This window comes from Dipodomys merriami, unplaced genomic scaffold (genome assembly GCF_024711535.1).
Source record: "Dipodomys merriami isolate MVZ:Mamm:240054 unplaced genomic scaffold, mDipMer1.0.p SCAF_93, whole genome shotgun sequence".
Classification (NCBI taxonomy): domain Eukaryota; kingdom Metazoa; phylum Chordata; class Mammalia; order Rodentia; family Heteromyidae; genus Dipodomys; species Dipodomys merriami.
Genome location: NW_027206546.1, coordinates 4,133,601 through 4,146,136, shown reverse-complemented (window position 1 = coordinate 4,146,136; position 12,536 = coordinate 4,133,601).

Sequence of the window (12,536 nt, the reverse complement as noted above, 5' to 3'; positions counted from 1 at the left end):
CCAGACCCTGATTTTAAATGCCAGGTCTGCCAGTGAAATGGTGCAAATTCCAAGACAGGGCCTTAATATTATTATTGTTGTTGTTATTGTTATTGCTATTGTTATCATTATTATTATTATTTGGTTTTAGGTCAAGCACCGGGCTTGAACTCAAGTCTTGGCATCTCTGCCAAAGCAGATCCTGGGAGCCTAGGTCCTGAGTTCAAATCTCAGGGTTGGCAAAAAAAAATAAAAAGGAAAAGGATAAAACTGAGAAGTTCAATCAGGTGGTTTTACTTTTTTTTTCCTTTGTATTGTACCATCCTGGGTCTAAATAACAGTGCCCAGACAATATACATGACCTTACATTGCTGATGTTTGGTGGGCTATTAGGGAAGCCAAGCAGAAATCAACAACTTCAGCCTGAAGATTGAATCCCGGGACTGCCACTAATGAATGGCTGACTGGAGATTCTAAGAAACGCTTTCCAGGGCTGGGAAGGTGGCTCAGTGGTAGAGCGCTTGCCTTGCATGCTAGAGGCCGTGGGTCCGATTCCTCAGCACCATATAAGCAAAAAGAAAAATGCCGGAAGTGGCGCTGTGGCTCAAGTGGCAGAGCACTAGCCTTGAGCTGAAGAGCTGAGATACAGCGACCAGGCCCAGAGTTCAGGCCCAGGACCGGACCCCAAAAAACAATTTAAAAAAATTAAAATTAAAATTAAAAAAGAAACGCTTTCCAATAGACACCTGTACCAATAGAATGTTGTAAATGTAACAATTACATTAGTAGTTAGTGTATGATTATATTATAAAATTATACGCAACAATTATACTACATTGACTAATTTTCAATTAATACTTCATTATGTATTCAATCATGATACTTAAAAAAGGAAGGAATAATTTAATTGTCAATATTTGGCAGAAATATCACATATGCAATTTTATAATTTACAGATATCTATGGTTAAATATATCTACATCTATCTATCTATCTATCAGTCAGTCTGTCTGTCTGTCTGTCTGTCTGTCTGTCTGTCTGTCTGTCTTTCTGTCTACCAATCTACACATTTATCTGTTTATACACTTGGCATTACTGGGGCTCGGTGGTAGAGTGCTTGCCTAGTGAGTACGACGCCCTTGGTTCGATTCCTGAATACCAGGTGCATAAAAAAATCCAGAAGTTGTGCTGCTCAAACACTCGAGCACTAGCTTTGAGGATAAAGGCTTAGAGACTGTGTCTAGACCCTTACTAAAGACCCAGGACTGGCATCAAAACAACAAAAAAGGAAAATATAGAATGTTCTGACTGCAACTATATAAGGATAGGGCTGCAAATACCTCTTCACAGAGAAAGCTGGGATTCTAGGGCTGACATTTGCCATCTAACTTGAATTAGCCAGAGGTAAACCGCTGCAACCCAGTTCCATGGACTAGATGCATTTCGCTTGCTCATTCTGTCATCCAAGATACTCGGGGGATTGAGATCTGACCCTGGTGGGTTTAAAACCCAACCCTGGCAGGAAGTCTGTGAAACTCTGAGCTGTGGCTTAAAGTGGTAGAGTTCTAGCCTGATCAAAAGATTTTAGGACAGTACCCCCAACATTTCAGTGCAATCCCCGTGGCTGACTCCCCCCCAAAAAAATCTCACCCCTCTAAAATCTAAATTTGGAGTGTTTGTGGTGTGTTTCTGAAAGAATGGTGATACTGATGAAAGCACCCTAATTCTAATGACATTATGTGGGTTACAGCTATGTGATGAGTCTTTCATGAGTTGTTGTGTGCTGAGTACTTCATGGGGTGCATTTTTTCATTTTTTCATCTGGTTCTTGTAAGAGCTCCACAAGTAAGATGATTGTGCAGATGAGAAACTTGTGGCTCAGATATGTCCTCATGTCAGGGCCAAAATTATGTATGTACCTAACTCTAGTGAGTTGTCTCCTGTAGACAATTGTTTTGTTTTATGTTTCTTGATCATGAACCTTGAACTCAGGGCCTATCCACTGACACTTACCAGTGGGGATCATGGGTAGCACAGTACCACGTGGAGCCAAGGACCCCCTTGCAACAGAGTGTTACAGACTGGGCATAGTAGCTAAGGTCTGTCATCCTGCCTACTCAGGAAGCTGAGATCTGACGATATGGGTTCAAAACTATCCCAGACACAAAAGGTCCCATGAGACTATTATCTCCTATTCAACACTTAGAAACTTGAAGTGGAAGTTAGTCACTGCTGACTCGTGCCTGTCATCCTAGGTACTCAGGACGCTGAGAGCTGAGGATCACGGTCCAAAGGCAGCCTGGGCAGGAAATTCCTTGAGATGCTTCTCTCCAATGACCCACCAAAAACCTCAAGGGGTGCTGTTGCTCAAGTGGTAGAGTGATTGGCTTTAGTTAAAGAGCTCAAGGACAGCACCCAGGCCTAGACTTAAATTCCTCCAACTTCCAGCAAAAGAAAGAAATAACCCTGAAGATTAGTGCTGGGAATGTGTCTTAGGAGTAGAGTTCTTTGCATGTATGAATCCCTGGGTTTGATTCCTTAGTACTACATCACTAGAAAAAAGCCTGAAGTGGCTGTGTGCCTCAAGTGGTAGAGTGCTATGCTTGTACTGGGGAAACTCAGGTACAGTGTTCAGGTCCTGAGTTGAAGCTCCAGGATAAGTATATGAACACACATACACACACAGATACCAGAAGTGAAGCTTTGACACCAAATGATAAAGAACTGAGATTCTGCTCTGAGCTCATGTTCAGTACCAAGGTCTTGTGTTCAACTCTGAAACACAGCCACCCAGGGTCCAACTAGGATAGGTCAAAGTTTCAAAATCTGATGAGTTTCACCAGCCCTAGATGACAAGAAGCATAGTGATATTACACATGTGTTTTGATTTAGCAAGTTTCTGGAAACCCAAGGAGGCATCATTGCCAATAATGAGTCATTTCATTAGATTCAGCTAGCTAGTTGTCTGCCAGAAGGACCCTTGAATTAATTGTAGCACGTTATTTCAACACTGGAACATAGTCTAACAAAGACAGGATAAGTGCAGGGAACTTGGGCATGGGAGGTGCACAAATGAAGTCTTCCTGTCACAACAGAGCTCTCGGCAGAGAGATAGCTTGAGGTACATAGAGGCCTTTTTCTCCTGGACTTCAGAGCCTACCCACACTCCTCACTAATTGGCCTAGAAGGAGTTTTTTTTATCACTCAGCTGTACAGGAGTGAGGCCTGTTCCAACAATGAGGAAGACTTCTTCCAGCAGTCCCAGATGTGGAAAAAACCTCAGGCTACAATGGGAACAGTGAGAGGAGTCCCGGAAGATGCACTGTCTTGAAAACTCTCTCTGTTCTATGAAATCATTCTATTCAAAGCAAATTTCCTAGCTGGATACCTTCCATCATAGGAACTCTAGACCTTCACCAATAGAAATACATGTATACATACATGGGGAGACTTGTTGTTACTGGCTTTTTTTTTTTTGGCAGGTCCGGGGGTTTTACTATGAGCCTAAGCAATGTTCCTGAGCTTTTGCTCAAGGGTAGCGCTCTGCCCTTGAGTCATAGCCCCATTCATGGGAATTTTTTATTCCTGTAATCCCTCAGAAATAAGAGTGTGGCGGAATTTCCTGTCCTGGCTGAATTCAAACTGGTATTCTCTACCTCTCAGCCTCCTGAAGAGCTAGGATTACAGGTAGGATCCACTGACACTTAGCTTTCTTTTCTTCTCATTTTTTTTCTTTCATCCTGACAGTCTGAAATCTTCACAGTGTCATTCCAATGGTTTGCATTTTGAAGTAAAATACCCAGGTCTGGAGTTGATGTGCCAGGACTGCCACCTATAAATTGAGGGAGATCTTGAGAAAATCATTCCTATCCATGGGTATGCCTAATGGAATGTTATAAAAGTAACAATTAAATTTGCAGTTAATTCATGATTCCCTTATAGAATGCCACACAAAAAGTATTGGATAATGTCTTCCATTCTAGCATCATGGTATGATTCTCCCAAATAAGGAATACTGACTACTTTTACATTAACGCTTTAATAAGTATTCAAACATGATACTTCATTTCATTAAAAGGAGGCATAATTTAATAACTAATAATTCATAGTATTTATAATTTAATATCCTCACATTCTCTCTCACATACATAGCAAACTACACATCTATCTATCTATCTATCTATCTATTTATCTATCTATCTATCTATCTATCTATCTATCTATCTATCATCTATCTATCTATCCATCCATCCATCCATCCATCGATCTATCTATCTATCTATCTATCTATCTATCTATCTATCTATCTATCTATCTATCTATCATCTATCTATCTATCTATCTATCTATCTATCTATCTATTTGTCTGTCTGTCTATCTATCTATCTATCTATCTATCTATCTATCTATCTATCTATCTATCTATCTATCTATCTATCTATCTATCTATCTATCTATCTATCTGCCACTACTATTGCTTGAACACAGGTTCTCAGAAATGTCTGGCAGTTCAGTTTGCCAAAGGCTTTTGTTTTACAACTGACCCATTCATGATTTGTGCATTGTGGGCTGTGAGTTCAATTCCCAGCATGACCAAAATTTTATATTGGAGTCAGAAGCCAATTTTGACCCATTTTTTTCCTTCTCTGTGAAAGTCCTGGGTCTCTGTATTATTTATAATCTATATGCAAATAAATCCATGTCATAAGATGTAATGAATGAAATAAATGTTATATATGTAATAATACTAAATAAAAAATAAATAAAGATAATAAATGTCATATGGAGTAAACACATGTATGTAAAGAGATCTCATGTATGAATATTATTTTTTCCAGTGCTGGGGCTTGAATTCAGGCCCTGGAATCTGGTCTGAAATTCTTGTCTTCAATAATGGTGGGTTTCCCCTCCCTCACAGTGCCAGAGAGTTAATCAGACCCTGAGTTGAAATCCCAGGCCTGTCAGAAAAATGGTGCAAATTCCAAGCCAGGGTACTAAATGTTTTTTGACCAGGAACATGCACTGTCTTGAAAGCACTCTCTGTGCTATGACATCATACTTTTCAAAGCAAATTTGGTAGCTGGGTGCTATTCTTCATAACGACTATGGATGTTCACTGAAAGATATACATACATATATACACAGACACATGCAGTTAATGGCTCTTTTTTTTTAGTGCAGATCCTGAGGCTGGAACTATGAATCTAGAAATTGTCCCTGAGATCCATTTACACAAGGAAGCACTTTATTGTGCCTTAATCCCTGATACTTCATTAACTGGAAGCATAATTTAATACCTAATAATTATTAGTAATATATTACATGTAATTTAATAATATATAGACATCTCACATTCTATAAATATATTTATATTTAAATGTACATTGGAATACATATATACATCTCTCTCTTTCTCTCTCTCTATATATATTTATATACACATATTTGCAGCAATTTACACATCTATCTATTTATATATTGGCCACTCCTGGAGATAAAACTCAGGTCCTGTGAACTGCCGGGCATTGAATTTGTTTGAGGCTGCTGTGCTTAAACTGACCCCTTGATGAATTAGACATTCCAGGCCCTGAGTTCAAATCCCAGGAGTGCTGAAGTCAATAGGTGCAGTAAGAAGCCAATGTTGACCTGATTTTCTTTCCGTGGAAATATTGTGCCCTAGGTACAATATGTAATATCTATGCAAATACATATATATGATATATATTATACATGTATATAAATATTATTTTTGCCAGTTCTAGGGCTGGAATTCACACACTGGGAAATGCTCCGGATTTTTTTTTCTTCTAGGTTAGCTTTCACTTCATCCAGAGCACAATAGTGTTACCCAGTCCTTGAGTTCAAATTGCAGGTATGGCAGATAAAATGGCTCAAACTGCAAGCCAGGACCTTAACTTTTTTGGGGGGACAGGCACGAGGCTTGAACTCAGGTCGCCACAACGCTGACTCAGCCTTTATTACCCTAGGCTGGGGTGCAGCTTTTAGACCCACAGATGATCCAGGGATCCTAGGTCCCAAGTTCAACTCCCAGCCCTGGCAAAAATAATCCAATCAAGATGGAGGAGGAAAAACTAGGAAGTTTTAGACAACAGTTTTACCTTTGTTTCCTTTGCACTGTGACCATCCTGGCTCTCAATGACTCGGTTTGACAATTGTACATGTCCTTGCATGGCCACAGGCTGCGGGCTGTCAGTGAAGCCTGAGCCCAACCAAGACACGTAGGCCCTGAGTTTGATGCTGGGACTTCCACCTACTCATTCCTATCTATAGGAACAATAACAGAAATTTTGTAATATAGCAATTGAACTACTAATTAGCTAGTCATTGTAGTATAAGATTGTACGCAATAAATATAGGTCATTGATTAATTTAATTAACACTTTATTAAGTCTCCTACTGTGATTAATTAATAGAGGCATAATTTTAGACCAAATAATTCATAGTAATAGAATGTATAAAATAAGATATAGGTCATCATTCTTTATATAGATTTATACACTAGAATCTACAAAAATGTCTGTCTCTCTATAAAACTTTATTTATAGATTCATATACATATATAAATACACACACACACTGCACTCTACACATCTATCTGTTTTTATATTGGCCACTCCTAGGGTTTCATTTCAGGTCCTCAAATTTTCCCTACAACTTCACTTGCGTCAGACTGGTGTGATAACATTTACCCATTCATGAAGTGTGCCTTCTAGGCCCAGAGTTCAAATCACAGAACTGCCAAAAACTTAATCCTGGTGGAAGAAGGCAAATTGTCCCACTTGTTTTCCTTATCAGTGAAAGTCCTGGTTCTCAGGAATGATGTACAATACATAGGCAAATTTATGTTCTGTGTAATAGGATGTAAAAAATGTTATACATGTAATCATACTCTCTAAAATATATAATAAATTAATAAAAAACAAAATAAAATGAATAACTACGCTAACTGTAATATGCAGTAAACATGTGTATATAAATACAAATCATGTATTTAAAATGTATATGAATATTATTTTGCGAGTACAAGGAACAGGCCTGTCTTTCTTGTCTTGCAGCATTGTGAGCTTTCCCTTCCCCCACAGTACTGCAGATTTACCCAGACCCTGAGTTCAAATCCCAGGCCAGGTAGAAAAAATGGTGTGAATACAACTCCAAGTAACCTAATAATTGTTTAAATATTTTTAATGTCTATATGTACATATGCATGTATGTATTATGTATTTTTATTTTGTCAAGCACAGGACTTGAACTCAGGGCATGGCAACTCTGCCTCAGCTTTGATCACTCTAGACTGGGTTGCAGCCACTGGACCCACAGCCGAACCTAGGTTCCTTGTCCTCAAAGGCTGACAGGAAAAATAAATAAATAAAATGACACAGAAAAAAACCCAGTAACTTGCAGATGGCTGCCCGTTTTACATTTGTTTTCTTTTCGAGGTGACCATCCTGGGTCTAAATGACAGGGCTGAAAAGTGTTGGTAACCTGGCATTGATGAAGACTGTTGGGTTTCCAGAGAAGCCATGGGCCAACACGACAACATAGGTTCTGTGTTCGAAGCCGGGTCCTGACCCTTCCCAATGGAGGGAGATCCTAAGAATCTTGTTCCTATTCATAGGAATTCCAATGGAAAGTTATGAATATCAATGTGGAATTACTTGTTCCTGAATGATACTAGCATAAAATTAGAGAGTGATTTTAGGAGGCCGATGGATTTTAATGAATATTTTTGACACATTAAAAGAATACTATTACTTACATGGACACTATAGTTTCGAGACAGTGGTCGATATAATTAATAATTCATTAAGGATGAAAACAGTAATATTAATTATATGGAGGCATAATAAATACCCAACAATTGGTAGGAATGTAGCCTATATAACTAAATAATGTATAGACACCTCTGGCACTCTATAAAGATCTATATTTGTTTGTGTACTACCATCTACATGTCCATCTTTTCTTGTTTTGTCAACACCTGGGGCTCAATCTCAGGTGCTGGGAACTGCTTGTCGGCTCCATATGCCCCAGGTTGGTGTGTTGACACTCACCCATTCATGAATTGGGCCTTGTAGGCTGTGAGTTCAGATTCCAGCCCTCACAAAAATTGAATCATCATTAAGACTCAGATTGACACTTGTTTTCTATTTCTGTGAAAGTCCTGGGTGTCAGGTGTGAAGTTACATACATAGGCAATTCTATATCCTATTTAATAAATGTAGTAAATATTCCATGTGTTATAGCAGTCAATAAAATAAATGGTAAATGAATAAAAAATAAAATGAATAACTACACTAAGCACAATTTGGAGTGAACATACGGGGCTCAATCTCAGGAGCTGGGCACTACCTGGCAGCTGAATTGGCTAGTGGCTGCTGTGCTGGCAGTCCTCCATTCATGAACTGAGCCTTCTTTGCCCTGAGTGTAGATCGCAGCACTCCCAAAAATATAATCTTGGAGTCAGAAACCGAGCATGACACATATTTTCCTTTTCTGTGAAATTGCTCAGTTTCAGGTAGGATGTATAATTTGGATGCAAATCTATTTGCTATGTAATAGGTTGTAATAAAGGTAAAAAACATCATAGGTTGAAGAATTGCCACTACAGTAAATAATAAACAGATTGAATTAGTAGTGAATAATTCTAGTCTAAAATTAGATGCAATAATTGTAATATGTGCACTAATTTTAATTAATATTTTATTAAACATTAACATAATAAAAATTACATGGAGACATAATTAAATAACTAATAATTGGGAGTAACAGACGATGCATAATTTAATAATATATAGACATTAGTCTCATTCTATGAAATATCTAATTATATGTATGGTTATATGTACATATATGAGAAACAATTATAGGATATTGAGTAATTATCAATTAATGCTTTATTAATTGTTAACTGGGACATATCATTAAATGGAGACATAATACCTAAGATTTGGTAGCAATATTATCTATAATTTAATAATATGCAGAAATCTCTTTTTCTGTATATAATATTTTTATACAGGAATCTCTATCTATTTATACGTTGTTCACTCCTGAGGTTTGGGGGTTGAATGCTCTCATAGTAAGCACAAAAACCAGGGTGGTATTCCTCAGTGCCACGAAACAAAAAACTCAGAAGTTCTGCTGTCCTTCAATCAATTGAGTGCTAGCCTTGAGCACAACCGTTAATGGACAGTGTCTAAGCTCTTACTCAAGCCACAGGTCTGATGCCAAAAAAAGGTAGGATATTCTAACTGCAATTATAGAAGGGCAGAACTTCAAATACCTCATTACAGAGAAAGCTAGGAGTCTGGTGCTGACAGCTGCCACCTAACCTGACTTAGTCACATGTAACCCAATGCAAGGCAGCTCCATGGGATACCCATGTCATCCTGATTTATGCCCGTCATCCTAGCTGTTCAAGGGCTTTAAAACCCAGTCCTGGCAGGAAGTCTGAGAGACACCTCAAAATGTGGCTCCAAGTGGTAGAGCTTTGAGTTCAAGCCCCATGGCTAACACACCCTCCCCAGAGAAACACCCCACTAAACCATTAGATGTGAACTTCTATGGTTTATAAAATTTTCCTCAAAGAATGTTGATACTGATGAAAACACCCTAATTCTAATGACAGCTTGTGGAATGGAGCTTTGTGCTGAGTCCTCCACTCGGTGCTCTTTTCTGAGTCCTGCACAGGGTCCTATGTGCTGAGTCTTTCACAGGATGCAGTGTTCTGAGTCCTGCATTTGGTGCTGGGTGCTGAGTCTTTCACAGGATGTTGTGTGCTGAGCGGTGCAAAGAGTGCCATGTGCTATGTCCTTAACCGGTGCATTCTTACATCTTGTATATGTAAGAGCTCCACAACTTAGATGATTATACAGACAAGAATATTGAGGCTCAGATAGGTCCCTATGTTAGGGACAAAATTATGTATTACTGAAGACTCGTGAGTTGTCTACAGCAGACAATGCTTTGGTTTGGTTTTTCCTTGTTCCTGAACCTTGAACTTGACGCGGAGGCACTGACCCTTACCTCTTGGGCTCATGGGTAGCACTCCACCACGTTGATCCATGGACCCCCTTGCAGCAGAGGCCATGGCCAAGGGGTCAGTAGCTGAAGACTCTCATCCTGCCTTCTTGGGAAGCTGAGTTCTAAAGATCTGGGCTCCAAACTATCCCAGACACAAAAGGTACCATGAGACTATTATCTCCAATTCACTACTAAGAACCTAAAGGGGAAGCTGGATGCTTGAGTTCATGTAGGTTATCCTACCTACTCAAGTGGATGAGATCTGAGGATCATGGTTCAAAACTAGCCTAGGCAGGAAAGTCCTTGAGATACTTAGCTCCAATGAACCACCAGAAAATCGGAAGTAGCTCTGTGGCTCAAGTGGTAGAGCATAAGACTTGAGCTGAAGAGGTCAGGGACAGCAACAAGGCCAAGACTTCAAATCCTTGAATCGACAACAACAACAATAAAAAAAGACAGAAATAAAGTAACAAAGCTGAAGTAGAGGGCTGGGAATGTGCCTTAGTTGTAGAATGCTTTGTATATATGAAATCGTGGACTTCATTTCTTAGGACCACATCACTAGGACACAGCCTGAAGTGGCTCTGTGGCTCAAGTGGGAGAGGGATATCATTATACAAGAGAAACTAGATACAGTGCTCAGGTCCTGAGGTCAAGCTTCAGGACTCATGTATATGTGTGCATGCACACACACACACACACACCCGCGCACAAACACACTGTGGTGTGCACACATACACACACACACACACAAACATCACAGACCAGAAGTGATGTTGTTACACAAATTGGTAAATCACTGGACTTCTGCACTGAGCTCATGGTCAGTACCCAGCCCTGTGTTCAACTCCAAAACCTAGCCACCCAGGGCCCAACTAGGAGAAGTCAAAGGTTTCAAAACCAGATGAGCTTCACCAGTCCTACATGACAGGAAGCTTTTTGATATCCAACATGTGCTTGGATTTCCGAAGCTTCTGGAATCATAAGAGAGGCATCATAGGCCCAACATTGCCTGCAATGAATTGTTTCACTATGTTCAGTGCCATAGTTGTCTGCCTGAAGGACTCCTGAATTATATTGAGCACTGTAACTGAACATCAGAATATAGTCTCACAAAGGCAGGATAAGTGAACAGAACTTGCCCTGCCATGGGAGGTGGCACAAATGAAGGTCTCCTATTAAAACAGAGCACTGGGAAGAGAGATAGCTAAGGGTACAAAGAGGGATTCTTTTTTTGTGACCTTCAGAGCCCGCCCACACTCATCCTCACTAACTGGCCCAGGTAGAGTTGTTTGTTACCCAGCTGTACAGGAGAGAGGGCTTTTGTGTGCCTGTCCACACAATGAGAGAGACTTCCTCCAGCAGGCTTGTGATACAGAGAAACCCTTAGGTAACACTGTGAACAATGAAGGGAGCCCCGGAACATGCACTATCTTGAAAGAAGTCTCCGTTATGAACTCATTGTAGTGAATATAAATTTCCTAGGTTGGTGCCATTCATCATAGCTACTCAGGAATTTCACCTATACGAATACAATACATAGACAAAGACATGGGAGTACAGGCTCTTTTTGAGGGGGCAGGTCCTGGGGTGGAAATATGAGCCTATGCCTGGTCCTTGAGCTCCTTTTGCTCAAGGGTACTGCATTAAGCTTGAGTCACAGGTTAACTTCTAGGAATTTTTATGATCTCTTAGAAATAACTGTGCCATGGACTTTCCTACACTGGCTGCATTCAAACTAAGTTTCTCTACATCTCAGCCTCCTGAAGACTGAGGATTACAGACAGCAGCCACTGGCACCTTATTTCTTCTCTTCTTCATTTTTTAATCTGGACAATCTGACTTCTTAAGAGGGTCATTCCCAAGGTTTTAATTTATAAGTAAACTACCCAATGTTCTTTATAGTTGCCCTGAGAAGGATTTTCTCTCCTCATCTTCCGCTCTGGTCACAGGTTTGAGGCCAAAAGTGAGAAATGAATATCACAGGATTTGGGAGCAAATATCCACAGTACATGCCAATTCTGTCACTTAGCATTGAGCTGCTGTGAATTTACTGTCTCAGGATATGAGGACCAAAAGCTAGAGTGATCCTCATACAGTCTGCATTGCTCCTTTTGCCTATAAAATGATCTAATAATTATGAGTGTTTTGTGTCTCCAAAGCTAAGTGTCTAGAACACACTAGTAGCATCTTCATGTGAAGAGTTAAAGTTTTGAGGTAGTGATCTCAAAACTTGCTTGTTTCTAGCAGAGCAACACGTGGTGGTACTCCAAACACCTGGTTGGTTGTGTGCCTCTAAAATCCCTGCAACTCTTTAGCTCGGGGTCCTCCTCCTAGGCTCTGCTGTGTTGGAGTGTAGGATGAGACTCGAGCTGCAGCCTGTTTAAATAAAACCTTAAAACAGCTGTAAAGTTTGACTCTCGATGGTCTTCTTGGTGGGGATCCTGCGACCTGGGTATAACATATTAGTGGGGGCTCGTCCGTGACCCCTAAAATATCAGACTCCAAAGGTA